Source organism: Eptatretus burgeri, chromosome 11, assembly GCF_056783735.1.
Source record: "Eptatretus burgeri isolate ZD-2024b chromosome 11, Ebu_testis_v1, whole genome shotgun sequence".
Lineage (NCBI taxonomy): Eukaryota > Metazoa > Chordata > Myxini > Myxiniformes > Myxinidae > Eptatretus > Eptatretus burgeri.
The window spans coordinates 74,434,702-74,453,463 of record NC_140971.1 but is presented as its reverse complement, the minus strand read 5'-3'; the positions used below and the strand labels follow the sequence as shown (position 1 = coordinate 74,453,463).

Below are 18,762 nucleotides of genomic sequence, written 5' to 3'. Positions count from 1 at the left end.
TTTTTTGTTAAGCCCCGCCCACTTTTCTTTAAGCCCCACCCACTTTTGCTAAGCTCCGCCCACTTTTCATAAGGTATTTTTTCTAAGCCACGCCCACTTTTCCTAAGCTCCGCCTACTTTTGCTAAGCCCCGCCCACTCTTACATCATTTCCAGTTCATCTCTGACTCACAAAGAAATCACTAGAAAATTACAGGATGTTATGGTTTTGAAAAATTTCCCAATGAAGGCTTGCCTAGGCTTGCCCAGGGAATTTCCAAAGGAAACCACACCCACCAGTCTTTCTCTATAAAAGCTTCAAACCCAGGCTCCATTTTAAACATTTGTTTTTGCTGGCAATGGTGTTCTGTGTGCTTGTCTCGAACTGTCTGTCTTCTATGGAACTAAACCTTCAAGTTGATGAACTGGATTCAAACCTCTTATCTATTGAGGTAAGATTTTTTATTTTCCTATTTTCAAACTTTGATTGAAGCATACTCATTTAATAATTAAATAACTTAATTAATACATTATTATTTTCTCTCACAGGAAATTGTGTCTGAAATCCATCCACTGGGACCATACTCTGTGCAGAGCGTTGGTGCTGCCGAAGCAGTCTCCTTGGCGATTGGGTACAATCCTGGACGGGTCGCCACTCCGACACAGGATACCAGCATGCTGGCACTCATTTTGCCGACCTCGGAAGGATGACAGGCAGAGTCAACCCCACTTGGTATTAATTCAACAGCCGAGTGGGATTTGAACTCAGGATACTCGGATCCTCAGCCCACCACCCTAACCATTAAGCCAACACCAGGCATTGTGTCTGAAATACGAAATGAAAATACTGCTTTTGCTACAACTTGGGGGGAAATTGTTGGCTTGGTTGAAGACCTTGAGTGGGATGACTTTGGTGTTCCTTGGAACTGTCTGTCTTCTATGGAACTAAACCTTCAAGTTGATGAACTGGATTCAAACCTCTTATCTATTGAGGTAAGATTTTTTATTTTCCTATTTTCAAACTTTGATTGAAGCATACTCATTTAATAATTAAATAACTTAATTAATACATTATTATTTTCTCTCACAGGAAATTGTGTCTGAAATACGAAATGAAAATACTGCTTTTGCTACAACTTGGGGCGAAATTGTTGGCTTGGTTGAAGACCTTGAGTGGGATGACTTTGGTGTTCCTTGGAACTCTCTGTCTTCTATGGAACTAAACCTTCAAGTTGATGAACTGGATTCAAACCTCTTATCTATTGAGGTAAGATTTTTTATTTTCCTATTTTCAAACTTTGATTGAAGCATACTCATTTAATAATTAAATAACTTAATTAATACATTATTATTTTCTCTCACAGGAAATTGTGTCTGAAATACGAAATGAAAATACTGCTTTTGCTACAACTTGGGGCGAAATTGTTGGCTTGGTTGAAGACCTTATGAGCGACCAAGACCCACAGAACGAGTTCGTCCTTGATGACCCAACCAAAGAGTTATACCTTGGAGACCAGCAAAATCCTGAAAAAGAGTTTTACAGCAATAATACTCATTGTGAGTTATCAAGACAATACCCACTGAACAAGTTATACCTTGATGAGCCAGAATACAAGTTTTACCTTGGAGACTCACAAATTTTGAAAAAATCAGTAAATGAGTTCTGCCTTGATGGTTTAAATAACTACCTTGGAGACTCAGGAAAAGGGTTCTGCCAAGATGGTTCTAAATATGGGGCCTACCTTGGAGACTCACAAATTTTGAAAAAATCAAGAAATGAGTTCTGCCTTGATGGTTTAAATAACTACCTTGGAGACTCAGGAAAAGGGTTCTGCCAAGATGGTTCTAAATATGGGGCCTACCTTGGAGACTCACAAATTTTGAAAAAATCAAGAAATGAGTTCTGCCTTGATGGTTTAAATAACTACCTTGGAGACTCAGGAAAAGGGTTCTGCCAAGATGGTTCTAAATATGGGGCCTACCTTGGAGACTCACAAATTTTGAAAAAATCAGTAAATGAGTTCTGCCTTGATGGTTTAAATAACTACCTTGGAGACTCAGGAAAAGGGTTCTGCCAAGATGGTTCTAAATATGGGGCCTACCTTGGAGACTCACAAATTTTGAAAAAATCAGTAAATGAGTTATCCTTAAGAGACTTTGTAAGTTGGTTTTACTTTGAATACTTGAAATGTGGGTTCTGGATTGATAACTCACAATGTGATACATATCTTGGAAACTCAACGGGAATGTGGTTATACCTTGAAGACTTGGAAAGTTGGGTTTATGTTGGACACTTGAAACTTTTTTGGGGGCTTTTATTTATTTATTTATTTATTTATTATTATTATTATTTTATTTATTTATATTTTGGAGACTTTTGGAGTTGCTATCACTCTTTGGGATCTAAACCTATCGATGTAGTTCTTTGTCGGATGGTGCTTGATGGGAGCAAGATCAAGAAAGTTCTGGGAAGAAAGTGCAGGCTTACTCCCCCTTTCTACGTCATCAAACCTGAAAGCCTTAAAAGACAGAATTGGAAGAAGAGAAAAAAAAAAAAAAACGTAAAATATATATATATAGGTGGAAATCTCATTTTGAAAAAGACTGTGTTGGGTGAGGATTGAGTTGGGGTTGAGATTTTGAATGTGAGGGTTGGGGTTGAGATTTTGAATGTGAGGGTTGGGACACACACACACATACACATCAACAAACAAAAGTTAAGCCTTGACTATTCAGTTGAGGATTCTGTGTTTGGGGTTCACAGATCTAAGAACGTCCCCCTTGACACACATTATATACTGTTATACACCTCGGACTTGGCCCTCGAGTGTCCACAACGGTGTATAGTAGGAGGGAGTGAAGCGCCAACCTATTGCTCCCATTGCACACACACACACAAACAAAAGTTAAGCCTTGACTATTCAGTTGAGGATTCTGTGTTTGGGGTTCACAGATCTAAGAACGTCCCCCTTGACACACATTATATACTGTTATACACCTCGGACTTGACCCTCGAGTGTCCACAAAGGTGTATTATCTGCTTAGTTTTGTCTTTTGTAATTCCTGTGAAAAAAATGTATTGATTCAATGATAACCCAAGAAAGTGTAAGAAACTTGGATGAAAAGAATTTGTTTAAATCATGTTTTGGTAAAAGATATATTCATCCTACAGTCGAATGTGTCCTAGAATACTATAAAACAAAGGGTTTAGAAAAAACTGCCCAGGTCTGTCATGCAAATGTAGAATTGACCGACCAGATTGTTAAAGTAAATAATGAAACATGTACTCTCTACTCAATATTTGATATAGAGACCATGAAAATATCTTGGATTTTCTTTGCCTCACTCTCAATAATCTTTTTGATAATAATCATCATTTTGATATATCTAGTTAAAATAAGGAAGAACCCTACATTTGTTTTATAGATGCTCTAATTCAAACAGAGCAAAGACAACATAACATAATGTTATACCCTGGATAATTAAATCTCCCAATCGCCTCATTAACTCAAAACTTCTTAACAAAGTCAGGAGAAATAGTGTATACCAAAGAGTAAAAAGTGTGAACCAACAAATGGACAACATTTCAGATTAATTTTTTTCTTATCTATCCAAACTCTTGTGATTTATTTTTCCCATTCATTTGAAATAATCTAGATGAACACCTACTCAATGAAAAAAGAAAGAATCCATATGAACACCTAGTCAATGAAAAAGAAAGAAAAGAAACCATATGAACACCTACTTATCTAATCAATGAACTGTTAATATTCTAATTGAACACCTACTCAATGAACAGAAAGAAAGAATCCATATGAACACCTAGTTAATGAAAAGAAAGAAAGAATCCATATGAACACCTACTTATCTAATCAATGAAAAGAAAGAAAGAATCCTAATTGAACACCTAATCAATGAACTGTTAATATATTCTAATTGAACACCTACTCATCAAGTCAATGAAAAAGAAAGAAAGAATCCTAATTGAACACCTACTCAATGAACTGTTAATATTCTAATTGAACACCTACTCAATGAACAGAAAGAAAGAATCCATATGAACACCTACCCAATGAAAAAGAAATATTCCAATTGAACACCTACCCAATGAAAAAGAAATATTCTAATTGAACATCTACTCAATGAACTGATAATATATTCTAATTGTACACCTACTTATCTACCCAATGAAAAAGAAATATTCTAATTGAACATCTACTCAATGAACTGATAATATATTCTAATTGTACACCTACTTATCTACTCAATGAAAAAGAAATATTCTAATCAATAAACTGTTAATATTCTAATTGAACACCAAGTCAATGAAAAAGAAAGAAAGAATCCTAATTGAACACCTACTCAATGAACAGCTAAAAATCCATATGAACACCTACCCAATGAAAAAGAAATATTCTAATTGAACACCTACTTATCTACTCAATGAAAAAGAAATATTCTAATCAATGAACTGTTAATATATTCTAATTGAACACCTACTCAATGAACAGAAAGAAAGAATCACAATTGAACATCTACTTATCTAATCAATGAACTGTTAATATTCTAATTGAACACCTACTCAATGAAAAAGAAAGAAAAGAATCCATATGAACACCTACTTATCTAATCAATGAACTGTTAATATATTCCAATTGAACACCTACTCAATGAACAGAAAGAAAAGAATCAAGATGAACACCTACTAATCAAGTCAATGAAAAAGAAAGAAAAGAATCCATATGAACACCTAGTTAATGAACAGCTAAAAATCAAGATGAACACCTAGTTAATGAACAGCTAAAAATCAAGATGAACACCTACCCAATGAAAAAAGAAAGAATCCATATGAACACCTAGTTAATGTACAGAAAGAAAGAATCCATATGAACACCTAGTTAATGTACAGAAAGAAAGAATCCATATGAACATCTACCCAATGAAAAAGAAAGAAAGAATCCATATGAACACCTAGTTAATGAACTGTTAATATTCTAATTGAACACCTACTCAATGAAAAGAAAGAAAGAATCACAATTGAACATCTACTCATCTAATCAATGAAAAGAAAGAAAGAATCCTAATTGAACACCAAGTCAATGAAAAAGAAAGAAAGAATCCATATGAACACCTAGTTAATGAAAAAGAAATATTCTAATCAATGAACTGTTAATATTCTAATTGAACACCTACTCAATGAACAGAAAGAAAGAATCACAATTGAACATCTACTTATCTAATCAATGAACTGTTAATATTCCAATTGAACACCTAGTTAATGAACTGTTAATATATTCTAATTGAACACCTAGTTAATGTACAGAAAGAATCCATATGAACACCTACTCAATGAAAAAGAAATAATCTAATCAATGTACAGAAAGAAAGAATCCTAATTGAACATCTACTCATCTAATCAATGAAAAGAAAGAAAGAATCACAATTGAACATCTACTCATCTAATCAATGAAAAGAAAGAAAGAATCCTAATTGAACACCTAATCAATGAACTGTTAATATATTCTAATTGAACACCAAGTCAATGAAAAAGAAAGAAAGAATCCATATGAACACCTAGTTAATGTACAGAAAGAAAGAATCCATATGAACACCTACCCAATGAAAAAGAAATATTCCAATCAATGAACTGTTAATATTCCAATTGAACACCTAGTTAATGAACTGTTAATATATTCTAATTGAACACCTACTTATCTACTCAATGAAAAAGAAATATTCTAATCAATGAACTGTTAATATATTCTAATTGAACACCTACTCAATGAACAGAAAGAAAAGAATCCTAATTGAACACCTACTCAATGAACTGTTAATATATTCTAATTGAACACCTACTCAATGAACTGTTAATATTCTAATTGAACACCTAGTTAATGAACAGCTAAAAATCAAGATGAACACCTAGTTAATGTACAGAAAGAAAGAATCCATATGAAAACCTACCCAATGAAAAAAGAAAAAATCTAACCAAGATGAACACCTAGTTAATGTACAGAAAGAATCCATATGAACACCTACCCAATGAAAAAGAAATAATCTAATCAATGTACAGAAAGAAAGAATCAAGATGAACACCAAGTCAATGAAAAAGAAAGAAAAGAATCAAGATGAACACCTACTAATCAAGTCAATGAAAAAGAAAGAAAGAATCCATATGAACACCTACCCAATGAAAAAGAAAAAAATCTAACCAAGATGAACACCTAGTTAATGTACAGAAAGAATCCATATGAACACCTACCCAATGAAAAAGAAATAATCTAATCAATGTACAGAAAGAAAGAATCCATATGAACAGCTAAAAATCAAGTCAATGAAAAAGAAAGAAAAGAATCAAGATGAACACCTAGTTAATGTACAGAAAGAAAGAATCCATATGAACACCTACTCAATGAACAGCTAAAAATCAAGATGAACACCTACTCAATGAACAGCTAAAAATCAAGATGAACACCTACTCAATGAACAGCTAAAAATCAAGTTAATGAAAAAGAAAGAAAAGAATCAAGATGAACACCTAGTCAATGAACAGCTAAAAATCAAGATGAACACCTACTCAATGAACAGCTAAAAATCAAGTCAATGAAAAAGAAAGAAAAGAATCAAGATGAACACCTAGTCAATGAACAGCTAAAAATCAAGATGAACACCTACTCAATGAACAGCTAAAAATCAAGTCAATGAAAAAGAAAGAAAAGAATCAAGATGAACACCTACTCAATGAAAAGAAAGAACCCAATGAATACCTTTCTTTTCCCTCATATCTATTTACTTTGCTTGTTAAAAAAGCTTTTTTTCCTAAATAATTCACGTTTTTATCAAGAAAATATAAGCTAAAAATAAAAAGTGAATTCACCAATTTTTTAATTAAAACCAAAAAATTGGTGAATTCACTTTTTATTTTTAGCTTATATTTTCTTGATAAAAACGTGAATTATTTAGGAAAAAAAGCTTTTTTAACAAGAAAAAGTAAATAGATATGAGGGAAAAGAAAGGTATTCATTGGGTTCTTTCTTTTCATTGAGTAGGTGTTCATCTTGATTCTTTTCTTTCTTTTTCATTGACTTGATTTTTAGCTGTTCATTGAGTAGGTGTTCATCTTGATTTTTAGCTGTTCATTGACTAGGTGTTCATCTTGATTCTTTTCTTTCTTTTTCATTGACTTGATTTTTAGCTGTTCATTGAGTAGGTGTTCATCTTGATTCTTTTCTTTCTTTTTCATTGACTTGATTTTTAGCTGTTCATTGAGTAGGTGTTCATCTTGATTTTTAGCTGTTCATTGACTAGGTGTTCATCTTGATTCTTTTCTTTCTTTTTCATTGACTTGATTTTTAGCTGTTCATTGAGTAGGTGTTCATCTTGATTTTTAGCTGTTCATTGACTAGGTGTTCATCTTGATTCTTTTCTTTCTTTTTCATTGACTTGATTTTTAGCTGTTCATTGAGTAGGTGTTCATCTTGATTCTTTTCTTTCTTTTTCATTAACTTGATTTTTAGCTGTTCATTGAGTAGGTGTTCATCTTGATTTTTAGCTGTTCATTGAGTAGGTGTTCATCTTGATTTTTAGCTGTTCATTGAGTAGGTGTTCATATGGATTCTTTCTTTCTGTACATTAACTAGGTGTTCATCTTGATTCTTTTCTTTCTTTTTCATTGACTTGATTTTTAGCTGTTCATATGGATTCTTTCTTTCTGTGCATTGATTAGATTATTTCTTTTTCATTGGGTAGGTGTTCATATGGATTCTTTCTGTACATTAACTAGGTGTTCATCTTGGTTAGATTTTTTCTTTTTTCATTGGGTAGGTGTTCATATGGATTCTTTCTTTCTTTTTCATTGACTTGATTAGTAGGTGTTCATCTTGATTCTTTTCTTTCTTTTTCATTGACTTGGTGTTCATCTTGATTCTTTCTTTCTGTACATTGATTAGATTATTTCTTTTTCATTGGGTAGGTGTTCATATGGATTCTTTCTGTACATTAACTAGGTGTTCATCTTGGTTAGATTTTTTTTTTTTTCATTGGGTAGGTGTTCATATGGATTCTTTCTTTCTGTACATTAACTAGGTGTTCATCTTGATTTTTAGCTGTTCATTAACTAGGTGTTCAATTAGAATATTAACAGTTCATTGAGTAGGTGTTCAATTAGAATATATTAACAGTTCATTGAGTAGGTGTTCAATTAGGATTCTTTTCTTTCTGTTCATTGAGTAGGTGTTCAATTAGAATATATTAACAGTTCATTGATTAGAATATTTCTTTTTCATTGAGTAGATAAGTAGGTGTTCAATTAGAATATATTAACAGTTCATTAACTAGGTGTTCAATTGGAATATTAACAGTTCATTGATTGGAATATTTCTTTTTCATTGGGTAGGTGTTCATATGGATTCTTTCTTTCTGTACATTAACTAGGTGTTCATATGGATTCTTTCTTTCTTTTTCATTGACTTGGTGTTCAATTAGAATATATTAACAGTTCATTGATTAGGTGTTCAATTAGGATTCTTTCTTTCTTTTCATTGATTAGATGAGTAGATGTTCAATTGTGATTCTTTCTTTCTTTTCATTGATTAGATGAGTAGATGTTCAATTAGGATTCTTTCTTTCTGTACATTGATTAGATTATTTCTTTTTCATTGAGTAGGTGTTCATATGGATTCTTTCTGTACATTAACTAGGTGTTCAATTAGAATATATTAACAGTTCATTAACTAGGTGTTCAATTGGAATATTAACAGTTCATTGATTAGATAAGTAGATGTTCAATTGTGATTCTTTCTTTCTGTTCATTGAGTAGGTGTTCAATTAGAATATTAACAGTTCATTGATTAGAATATTTCTTTTTCATTAACTAGGTGTTCATATGGATTCTTTCTTTCTTTTTCATTGACTTGGTGTTCAATTAGGATTCTTTCTTTCTTTTCATTGATTAGATGAGTAGATGTTCAATTGTGATTCTTTCTTTCTTTTCATTGAGTAGGTGTTCAATTAGAATATTAACAGTTCATTAACTAGGTGTTCATATGGATTCTTTCTTTCTTTTTCATTGGGTAGATGTTCATATGGATTCTTTCTTTCTGTACATTAACTAGGTGTTCATATGGATTCTTTCTTTCTGTACATTAACTAGGTGTTCATATGGATTCTTTCTTTTTCATTGGGTAGGTGTTCATCTTGATTTTTAGCTGTTCATTAACTAGGTGTTCATCTTGATTTTTAGCTGTTCATTAACTAGGTGTTCATATGGATTCTTTTCTTTCTTTTTCATTGACTTGATTAGTAGGTGTTCATCTTGATTCTTTTCTTTCTGTTCATTGAGTAGGTGTTCAATTGGAATATATTAACAGTTCATTGATTAGATAAGTAGGTGTTCATATGGATTCTTTTCTTTCTTTTTCATTGAGTAGGTGTTCAATTAGAATATTAACAGTTCATTGATTAGATAAGTAGATGTTCAATTGTGATTCTTTCTTTCTGTTCATTGAGTAGGTGTTCAATTAGAATATATTAACAGTTCATTGATTAGAATATTTCTTTTTCATTGAGTAGATAAGTAGGTGTTCAATTAGAATATTTCTTTTTCATTGGGTAGGTGTTCATATGGATTTTTAGCTGTTCATTGAGTAGGTGTTCAATTAGGATTCTTTCTTTCTTTTTCATTGACTTGGTGTTCAATTAGAATATTAACAGTTTATTGATTAGAATATTTCTTTTTCATTGAGTAGATAAGTAGGTGTACAATTAGAATATATTATCAGTTCATTGAGTAGATGTTCAATTAGAATATTTCTTTTTCATTGGGTAGATAAGTAGGTGTACAATTAGAATATATTATCAGTTCATTGAGTAGATGTTCAATTAGAATATTTCTTTTTCATTGGGTAGGTGTTCAATTGGAATATTTCTTTTTCATTGGGTAGGTGTTCATATGGATTCTTTCTTTCTGTTCATTGAGTAGGTGTTCAATTAGAATATTAACAGTTCATTGAGTAGGTGTTCAATTAGGATTCTTTCTTTCTTTTTCATTGACTTGATGAGTAGGTGTTCAATTAGAATATATTAACAGTTCATTGATTAGGTGTTCAATTAGGATTCTTTCTTTCTTTTCATTGATTAGATAAGTAGGTGTTCATATGGATTCTTTCTTTCTTTTCATTAACTAGGTGTTCATATGGATTCTTTCTTTCTGTTCATTGAGTAGGTGTTCAATTAGAATATTAACAGTTCATTGATTAGATAAGTAGGTGTTCATATGGATTCTTTTCTTTCTTTTTCATTGACTAGGTGTTCATATGGATTCTTTCTTTTTCATTGAGTAGGTGTTCATCTAGATTATTTCAAATGAATGGGAAAAATAAATCACAAGAGTTTGGATAGATAAGAAAAAAAATTAATCTGAAATGTTGTCCATTTGTTGGTTCACACTTTTTACTCTTTGGTATACACTATTTCTCCTGACTTTGTTAAGAAGTTTTGAGTTAATGAGGCGATTGGGAGATTTAATTATCCAGGGTATAACATTATGTTATGTTGTCTTTGCTCTGTTTGAATTAGAGCATCTATAAAACAAATGTAGGGTTCTTCCTTATTTTAACTAGATATATCAAAATGATGATTATTATCAAAAAGATTATTGAGAGTGAGGCAAAGAAAATCCAAGATATTTTCATGGTCTCTATATCAAATATTGAGTAGAGAGTACATGTTTCATTATTTACTTTAACAATCTGGTCGGTCAATTCTACATTTGCATGACAGACCTGGGCAGTTTTCTAAACCCTTTGTTTTATAGTATTCTAGGACACATTCGACTGTAGGATGAATATATCTTTTACCAAAACATGATTTAAACAAATTCTTTTCATCCAAGTTTCTTACACTTTCTTGGGTTATCATTGAATCAATACATTTTTTTCACAGGAATTACAAAAGACAAAACTAAGCAGATAATACACCTTTGTGGACACTCGAGGGTCAAGTCCGAGGTGTATAACAGTATATAATGTGTGTCAAGGGGGACGTTCTTAGATCTGTGAACCCCAAACACAGAATCCTCAACTGAATAGTCAAGGCTTAACTTTTGTTTGTGTGTGTGTGTGCAATGGGAGCAATAGGTTGGCGCTTCACTCCCTCCTACTATACACCGTTGTGGACACTCGAGGGCCAAGTCCGAGGTGTATAACAGTATATAATGTGTGTCAAGGGGGACGTTCTTAGATCTGTGAACCCCAAACACAGAATCCTCAACTGAATAGTCAAGGCTTAACTTTTGTTTGTTGATGTGTATGTGTGTGTGTGTCCCAACCCTCACATTCAAAATCTCAACCCCAACCCTCACATTCAAAATCTCAACCCCAACTCAATCCTCACCCAACACAGTCTTTTTCAAAATGAGATTTCCACCTATATATATATATTTTACGTTTTTTTTTTTTTTTTTTCTCTTCTTCCAATTCTGTCTTTTAAGGCTTTCAGGTTTGATGACGTAGAAAGAGGGAGTAAGCCTGCACTTTCTTCCCAGAACTTTCTTGATCTTGCTCCCATCAAGCACCATCCGACAAAGAACTACATCGATAGGTTTAGATCCCAAAGAGTGATAGCAACTCCAAAAGTCTCCAAAATATAAATAAATAAAATAATAATAATAATAAATAAATAAATAAATAAATAAAAGCCCCCAAAAAAGTTTCAAGTGTCCAACATAAACCCAACTTTCCAAGTCTTCAAGGTATAACCACATTCCCGTTGAGTTTCCAAGATATGTATCACATTGTGAGTTATCAATCCAGAACCCACATTTCAAGTATTCAAAGTAAAACCAACTTACAAAGTCTCTTAAGGATAACTCATTTACTGATTTTTTCAAAATTTGTGAGTCTCCAAGGTAGGCCCCATATTTAGAACCATCTTGGCAGAACCCTTTTCCTGAGTCTCCAAGGTAGTTATTTAAACCATCAAGGCAGAACTCATTTACTGCATTTTTCAAAATTTGTGAGTCTCCAAGGTAGGCCCCATATTTAGAACCATCTTGGCAGAACCCTTTTCCTGAGTCTCCAAGGTAGTTATTTAAACCATCAAGGCAGAACTCATTTCTTGATTTTTTCAAAATTTGTGAGTCTCCAAGGTAGGCCCCATATTTAGAACCATCTTGGCAGAACCCTTTTCCTGAGTCTCCAAGGTAGTTATTTAAACCATCAAGGCAGAACTCATTTCTTGATTTTTTCAAAATTTGTGAGTCTCCAAGGTAGGCCCCATATTTAGAACCATCTTGGCAGAACCCTTTTCCTGAGTCTCCAAGGTAGTTATTTAAACCATCAAGGCAGAACTCATTTACTGATTTTTTCAAAATTTGTGAGTCTCCAAGGTAAAACTTGTATTCTGGCTCATCAAGGTATAACTTGTTCAGTGGGTATTGTCTTGATAACTCACAATGAGTACTATTGCTGTAAAACTCTTTTTCAGGATTTTGCTGGTCTCCAAGGTATAACTCTTTGGTTGGGTCATCAAGGACGAACTCGTTCTGTGGGTCTTGGTCGCTCATAAGGTCTTCAACCAAGCCAACAATTTCGCCCCAAGTTGTAGCAAAAGCAGTATTTTCATTTCGTATTTCAGACACAATTTCCTGTGAGAGAAAATAATAATGTATTAATTAAGTTATTTAATTATTAAATGAGTATGCTTCAATCAAAGTTTGAAAATAGGAAAATAAAAAATCTTACCTCAATAGATAAGAGGTTTGAATCCAGTTCATCAACTTGAAGGTTTAGTTCCATAGAAGACAGAGAGTTCCAAGGAACACCAAAGTCATCCCACTCAAGGTCTTCAACCAAGCCAACAATTTCGCCCCAAGTTGTAGCAAAAGCAGTATTTTCATTTCGTATTTCAGACACAATTTCCTGTGAGAGAAAATAATAATGTATTAATTAAGTTATTTAATTATTAAATGAGTATGCTTCAATCAAAGTTTGAAAATAGGAAAATAAAAAATCTTACCTCAATAGATAAGAGGTTTGAATCCAGTTCATCAACTTGAAGGTTTAGTTCCATAGAAGACAGAGAGTTCCAAGGAACACCAAAGTCATCCCACTCAAGGTCTTCAACCAAGCCAACAATTTCCCCCAAGTTGTAGCAAAAGCAGTATTTTCATTTCGTATTTCAGACACAATTTCCTGTGAGAGAAAATAATAATGTATTAATTAAGTTATTTAATTATTAAATGAGTATGCTTCAATCAAAGTTTGAAAATAGGAAAATAAAAAATCTTACCTCAATAGATAAGAGGTTTGAATCCAGTTCATCAACTTGAAGGTTTAGTTCCATAGAAGACAGACAGTTCGAGACAAGCACACAGAACACCATTGCCAGCAAAAACAAATGTTTAAAATGGAGCCTGGGTTTGAAGCTTTTATAGAGAAAGACTGGTGGGTGTGGTTTCCTTTGGAAATTCCCTGGGCAAGCCTAGGCAAGCCTTCATTGGGAAATTTTTCAAAACCATAACATCCTGTAATTTTCTAGTGATTTCTTTGTGAGTCAGAGATGAACTGGAAATGATGTAAGAGTGGGCGGGGCTTAGCAAAAGTAGGCGGAGCTTAGGAAAAGTGGGCGTGGCTTAGAAAAAATCAGGTCAGGGTCAGGTATGGGAGCATGTGCCAGAACAGCGCGTCGCTGCGTCCACTTTCCGCCGGTACTCCAGGGGCCTCCGTCTGGCCATCCCCCAGGCAGATGCCAGGCCCATCCCCATCTCCTTGAGATGATGGTCAACCTGCTGCAACCATGAGGCACGTGGTCGGCCCACTGGCCTCCTCCACTCATGAGACTCCTCTGAGAGAATCTGGTGAGCAGGATCAGCGTCAGGAAAACGAGCCACATGTCCATACAGCCGCAGCTGACGCTCACGGACTATGCAGGTAACAAATCTCATCCGAGTCTCTCTCAGCAACCGCTCGTTGGACACAAAATCCGACCAGCGATAGCCGAGGATTCTCCGAAGAGACCTGGTACCAAAGGAATTAAGTCTCCGTCTCAGATCCTTGGTCAAAGTCCAAGTCTCGCACCCATAGAGCAAGACTGGAAGTACCAAGGACCTGAAGACTCGGACTTTCGTCCTCCCGCACAGGTACCGGCAGCGCCACACCCCATGATCCAGTGAATCCATGACTCCCCAGGCCCGACCCAGACGTCTATTGACCTCCGGCTCACAACCTGCGGAGACATGAATATCACTGCCAAGGTAAGTGAATCTATCCACGACCTCAACATCCTCACCACAAACAGACACGGACAGGACAGCAGCATCCAAGATGTCACCGAAAGCCTGGATCTTTGTTTTGACCCAAGAAATCCGTAATCCCAACGGCTCCGACTCCTCATTCAGCACCTCGAGGGCCCCCAAGAGGATGTCTAAAGTCTCCGCAAAGATGACTGCATCATCTGCAAAATCAAGGTCCGAGATCTTGACATTGCCAAACGATGCACCGCAACTTGATCTCTCCGACATCCTCCCAAAATCCAGTCCATACAGGTGCTGAAAAGTGTGGGGGCAAGTACATCCCTGACGAACTCCAGTAACAACTGGAAATAAGTCAGAGATGGTGCCACCACACTTCACAGCACTCTCAGTACCAGAGTAGAGTTCAGACATCAGATCGATCAGTTTTGGTGGCACCCCACGAAGACCAAGAATCCTCCAGAGGACATCCCGATTCACTGAATCGAACGCTTTACAGAGATCAACATAGGCTGCAAGCAGCCCCTGCCGAAACTCTCGTCTGCGTTCGGTGAGGACACGAAGTGCAAGGATACGGTCAATCGTTGACCTCTTTGGTGTAAAGCCTGACTGCTCTGGACGCTGGTGCTCAAGCAGATGGTGGCGAACCCTATCAAGAATTATCCGAGCAAAGACCTTGCCCGGCACTGAGAGCAGCGTCACCCCTCGGTAGTTGTTGCAGTCTTGGCGATCACCCTTCCTTTCCAGAGAGGGACAACAAGGCCCCTCTTCCAGTCAGTTGGGATGATGCCTGTGTTCCAGGCAGAGCACAAAACTGCATGCAACGACGCGAGTGCAGCATTTCCACCAGCCTTGAGAAGTTCGGCATGGATGCCACAGATCCCTGGAGCTTTGCCCCGTTTCAACTGGTTCACCGCAGCCCGTGTTTCCACAAGCGATGGTGGACCACAGTTGATTCGAGGGTCAGCAACAGGGATTGTAACACCCTTGACGTCCAACTCGACAGCTGGGGGATCAGCCTGGTACAACCGCTCAAAGTAACCGGCCCAGCGGGCCTTCACTTCAGACTCCTCTGTCAAGAGCCTACCACTCTCTGCTCGAACTGCAGTGCTCCGAGGGATGGGCTTGGATGAACGTAATGCGCGAATTCCCTGTAAGCGGGACGAGAATCACCTGTCCACAGGTGATGCTCTACCCCCTCACAGATTCCTCGCACATAGGCCTCCTTGTCCACCCTCAGTGCACGTACAGTTTTACGCCTCAGCTCCCTGAACAGCTCAGCTCTGCCATTCACCCTGGCCCTGCGACTCTGGTCAATGGTATCCAGTGTCCCTTGAGAGACAAAATTCTTCTTTGCCCTGCGGTGAACTCCAAGGCATCCACCGGCAACATCAAGGACGGTGGTCTTGAAGGTGCTCCACAACTCTTCAGGACCCCCCAAAGCACCCAGACCCCCCAAGTGTCCACTCAGCCTGTTCGCAAACTCCTCAGCTACTCTCTCATCCCTGAGCTTGGCAACATCCAGCCTAGGCTGGGATGATACCAATCTCCAGGATTTAAGGTGCAGCTTTAGAGTTGCTACAACAAGCCTGTGGTCAGTATTGAGGAACTGAGCACTCCGGTAGACCCTGCAGTTCTGGATCATCCTCCAACGACCGTCAATGAGGACATGGTCAATCTCCTTTGCCACACCGCCAGCGTTGGAATACCAAGTCCAGCGATGAGCTTGCGGGCGCTGAAACCATGAACCAGCCACCCTAAGTCCATGACTTCTTGCAAAGTCAAGGAACTTAGTGCCATTCTGGTTCATAGTTCCTGACCCATGGGGACCAACACACACCTCATAACCATCCCTATCAGTTCCAGTCGATGCATTGAAATCCCCCAAGACTAGAAGTGTATCTCGTCTGGGGCACTGATCAACCACAGACTCGAGTGTGGCGTAGAATGTGTCCTTCACGGTAAGATCACTCGCCTCAGTCGGAGCATAAATAGAGACCAGGGAAATGACACCTAAGGAGTGACGAATCCTTAATCTCATAATACGCTGTTGACCGGTGTTACCTCAATTATCATTGGGGTCAGCTTATTGGACACAGCTACAGCAACTCCTTGGGTATGGTAACCATCAGAGCGACCAGACCAATAGTAGGTGTAACCACCCACCATTATCTCGCCGCAATCCGGTCTCCGAACCTCAGAGAGAGCTGCAATCCCGATGTCCAAACGATTGAGCTCAGATGATAACAGAGACAGGTGATCATCCTCTCTTAGGGATAGGACATTCCAGGCACCCACCCGAAGGGACCGCCTCAGGTTAACCCAAGGAGACCGCCGTCTGGTGGACGACACTCAGCACCACTCCGACACACTCTCCCGCAATCTGACCCAGGGATGTTACCCCGTGGTTTCCCTCCTATCAAAGATTGGGGGTCCCGAAGGCTTTGCCCCAATCCCATCATCCGGTGAGCTGCCCTGCGAAGGGAAGCTGCACAGGAGGTACTCCCACGGAGTGGGTTTTCAGATTTTTTTGCGTTTTTGCGTTTTGCGGAATGAAGCGTTTTACGGTGGCTGGAGTGCAAATCCTGCCACCAACCTCCTAATAAGAAGTAACCCAACTGCAGGAGGACGTCCGCAGACACAGTTGGGCACTAGATATGGATGGCCGTTGGCTCACAAGGAGCTCCTCCGCCCTTTGACAGGTTTTGTTTTTAATCCTGCTGGGTGTCCATATCCAAACACCCTCCTCACCAGAAAACCTGGTGGGGGAGACGGTTTAGTCGCCGACAACCCGACCATGGAACAGGTTAGTACAGGTTTACATGGTACCTGTAGCAGGTCACAGATCGAACCTGACCTGACGAACCTGACCTTAGAAAAAATACCTTATGAAAAGTGGGCGGAGCTTAGCAAAAGTGGGTGGGGCTTAAAGAAAAGTGGGCGGGGCTTAACAAAAAATAACCTGTGGCTCAGGAGGTGGTCAGATGAGAGCATTAAGAGAAGTTTATCATTTCGTAATGGCACAAATGGGGTATCTTAAAAAATATAAAGATTCAAATGTTTTGTTTGTCAATATTTTAGATGGGGATTATTGTGCAAAGAAAATTAAACTATTGAAGGAATTTGAGAATGAACAAATCTTTATAGGTTCAATGAGTGAGCTGTTCAACCCCCAGGTGTTCAATTCAATGAGGTTCAACCTCCAAGTTAAAAGGGGAGACAAATAAATATACCTTGGGATAAAAAGGGGATTTATTTTTAGGGAAAAAAAATATAAATCGCTGAAAATCCCCCATTCATTTACATGGGGAAAAGTGAGCCAGAATCAGTATTCTTACCCTACTGCTAGGTCACTCAAGTGAAGCTTATATCTTATTCATTAAATATGATGTCAACAGTGCTGACAGAGTTATCGTTCTTTTCTCCAACATTTTTTTTTTGGGGGGGGGGGGGTTGGAAATCACTTAAACATGTAAAAATGCAAAAAAATCTAAATTTTGTTGAAAAAAAAAGTTGCAAAAATTTTTTTTTCTCGAACAATTTTTTCGGGGGGGGTTGGAAATCACTTAAAAGATGTAAAAATGCAAAACAAAAATTTTTTTCTCAAACAATTTTTGGGGGGGTTGGAAATCACTTAAAATATGTAGAAATGCAAAAAAAAAAAATTTCTTTAACAATTTTTTGGGGGGGCGTAAAATTTTTTGGGGCGGTTGGAAATCACTTAAAACATGTAGAAATGCAAAAAAAAATTCTCTAACAATTTTTTTTAGGGGGGGTAACAATTTTGGGGGGGGGGGGTTGGAAATCACTTAAAACATGTAGAAATGCGAAAAAAAATTTCTCTAACAATTTTTTTTTGGGGGGGGACCAAGTCCAAAATTTAATGGCATGATACTTGGACCATACCTAACCCCCCACCAAGTTTCTTAGAAATCCGTCAAGGAGTTTTTCCGTAATACTGTTCACAAACAAACAAACAAACAAACAGAAAGGGGTGAAAACAGTAACCTCCATCCATCTTCGAAAATGGCGGAGGTTAAAGAGGGGGAGCACTGGGGAGAGTGCAAAACCTCCACCGCCAATACTGCTGGGTCACTCAAGTGAACCTTATATCTTATTCATTAAATATGATGTTAACAGTGCTGACAGAGTAATAGTTCTTTTCTCCAACATTTTTGGGGGGGGCGGGTTGGAAATCACTTAAAACATGTAAAAATGCCCAAAAAATCGAAATTTTGTTGAAAAAAAAGTTGCAAAAATGTTTTTTTTTCTCGAACAAATTTTTTTTTTGGGGGGGGTTGAAAATCACTTAAAACATGTAGGAATGCAAAAAAATTCCTTTTTTTGGGGGGTGGGTTGGAAATCACTTAAAACATGTAAAAATGCAAAAAAAAACAATTTTCTCAAACATTTTTTTTGGGGGGGTTGGAAATCATTTAAAATATGCAGAAATCGAAAAAAATTTATTTTCTCTAACAATTTTTTTTGGGGGGGTGACAATTTTTTTTGGGGGGGGTTGGAAATCACTTAAAACATG

General features: G+C 36.9%; 2 long non-coding RNA genes across 2 annotated transcripts; one reads left to right on the top strand and one right to left on the bottom strand.

Moving 5' to 3' along the window:
* Window positions 1–846: 846 nt before the first annotated feature.
* LOC147017395 (uncharacterized) lies at window positions 847–1,684 on the top strand. Its single transcript, XR_015049741.1, has 3 exons — window positions 847–970; window positions 1,068–1,244; window positions 1,342–1,684. It is a non-coding gene; the product is annotated as an uncharacterized LOC147017395 (long non-coding RNA).
* A 10,452-nt stretch (window positions 1,685–12,136) lies between these two features.
* On the bottom strand, window positions 12,137–13,143 carry LOC147017394 (uncharacterized). The gene is made up of 3 exons (XR_015049740.1): window positions 12,992–13,143; window positions 12,718–12,894; window positions 12,137–12,620 (listed from the first exon to the last, which is right to left on the bottom strand). It is a non-coding gene; the product is annotated as an uncharacterized LOC147017394 (long non-coding RNA).
* Window positions 13,144–18,762: the final 5,619 nt, after the last annotated feature.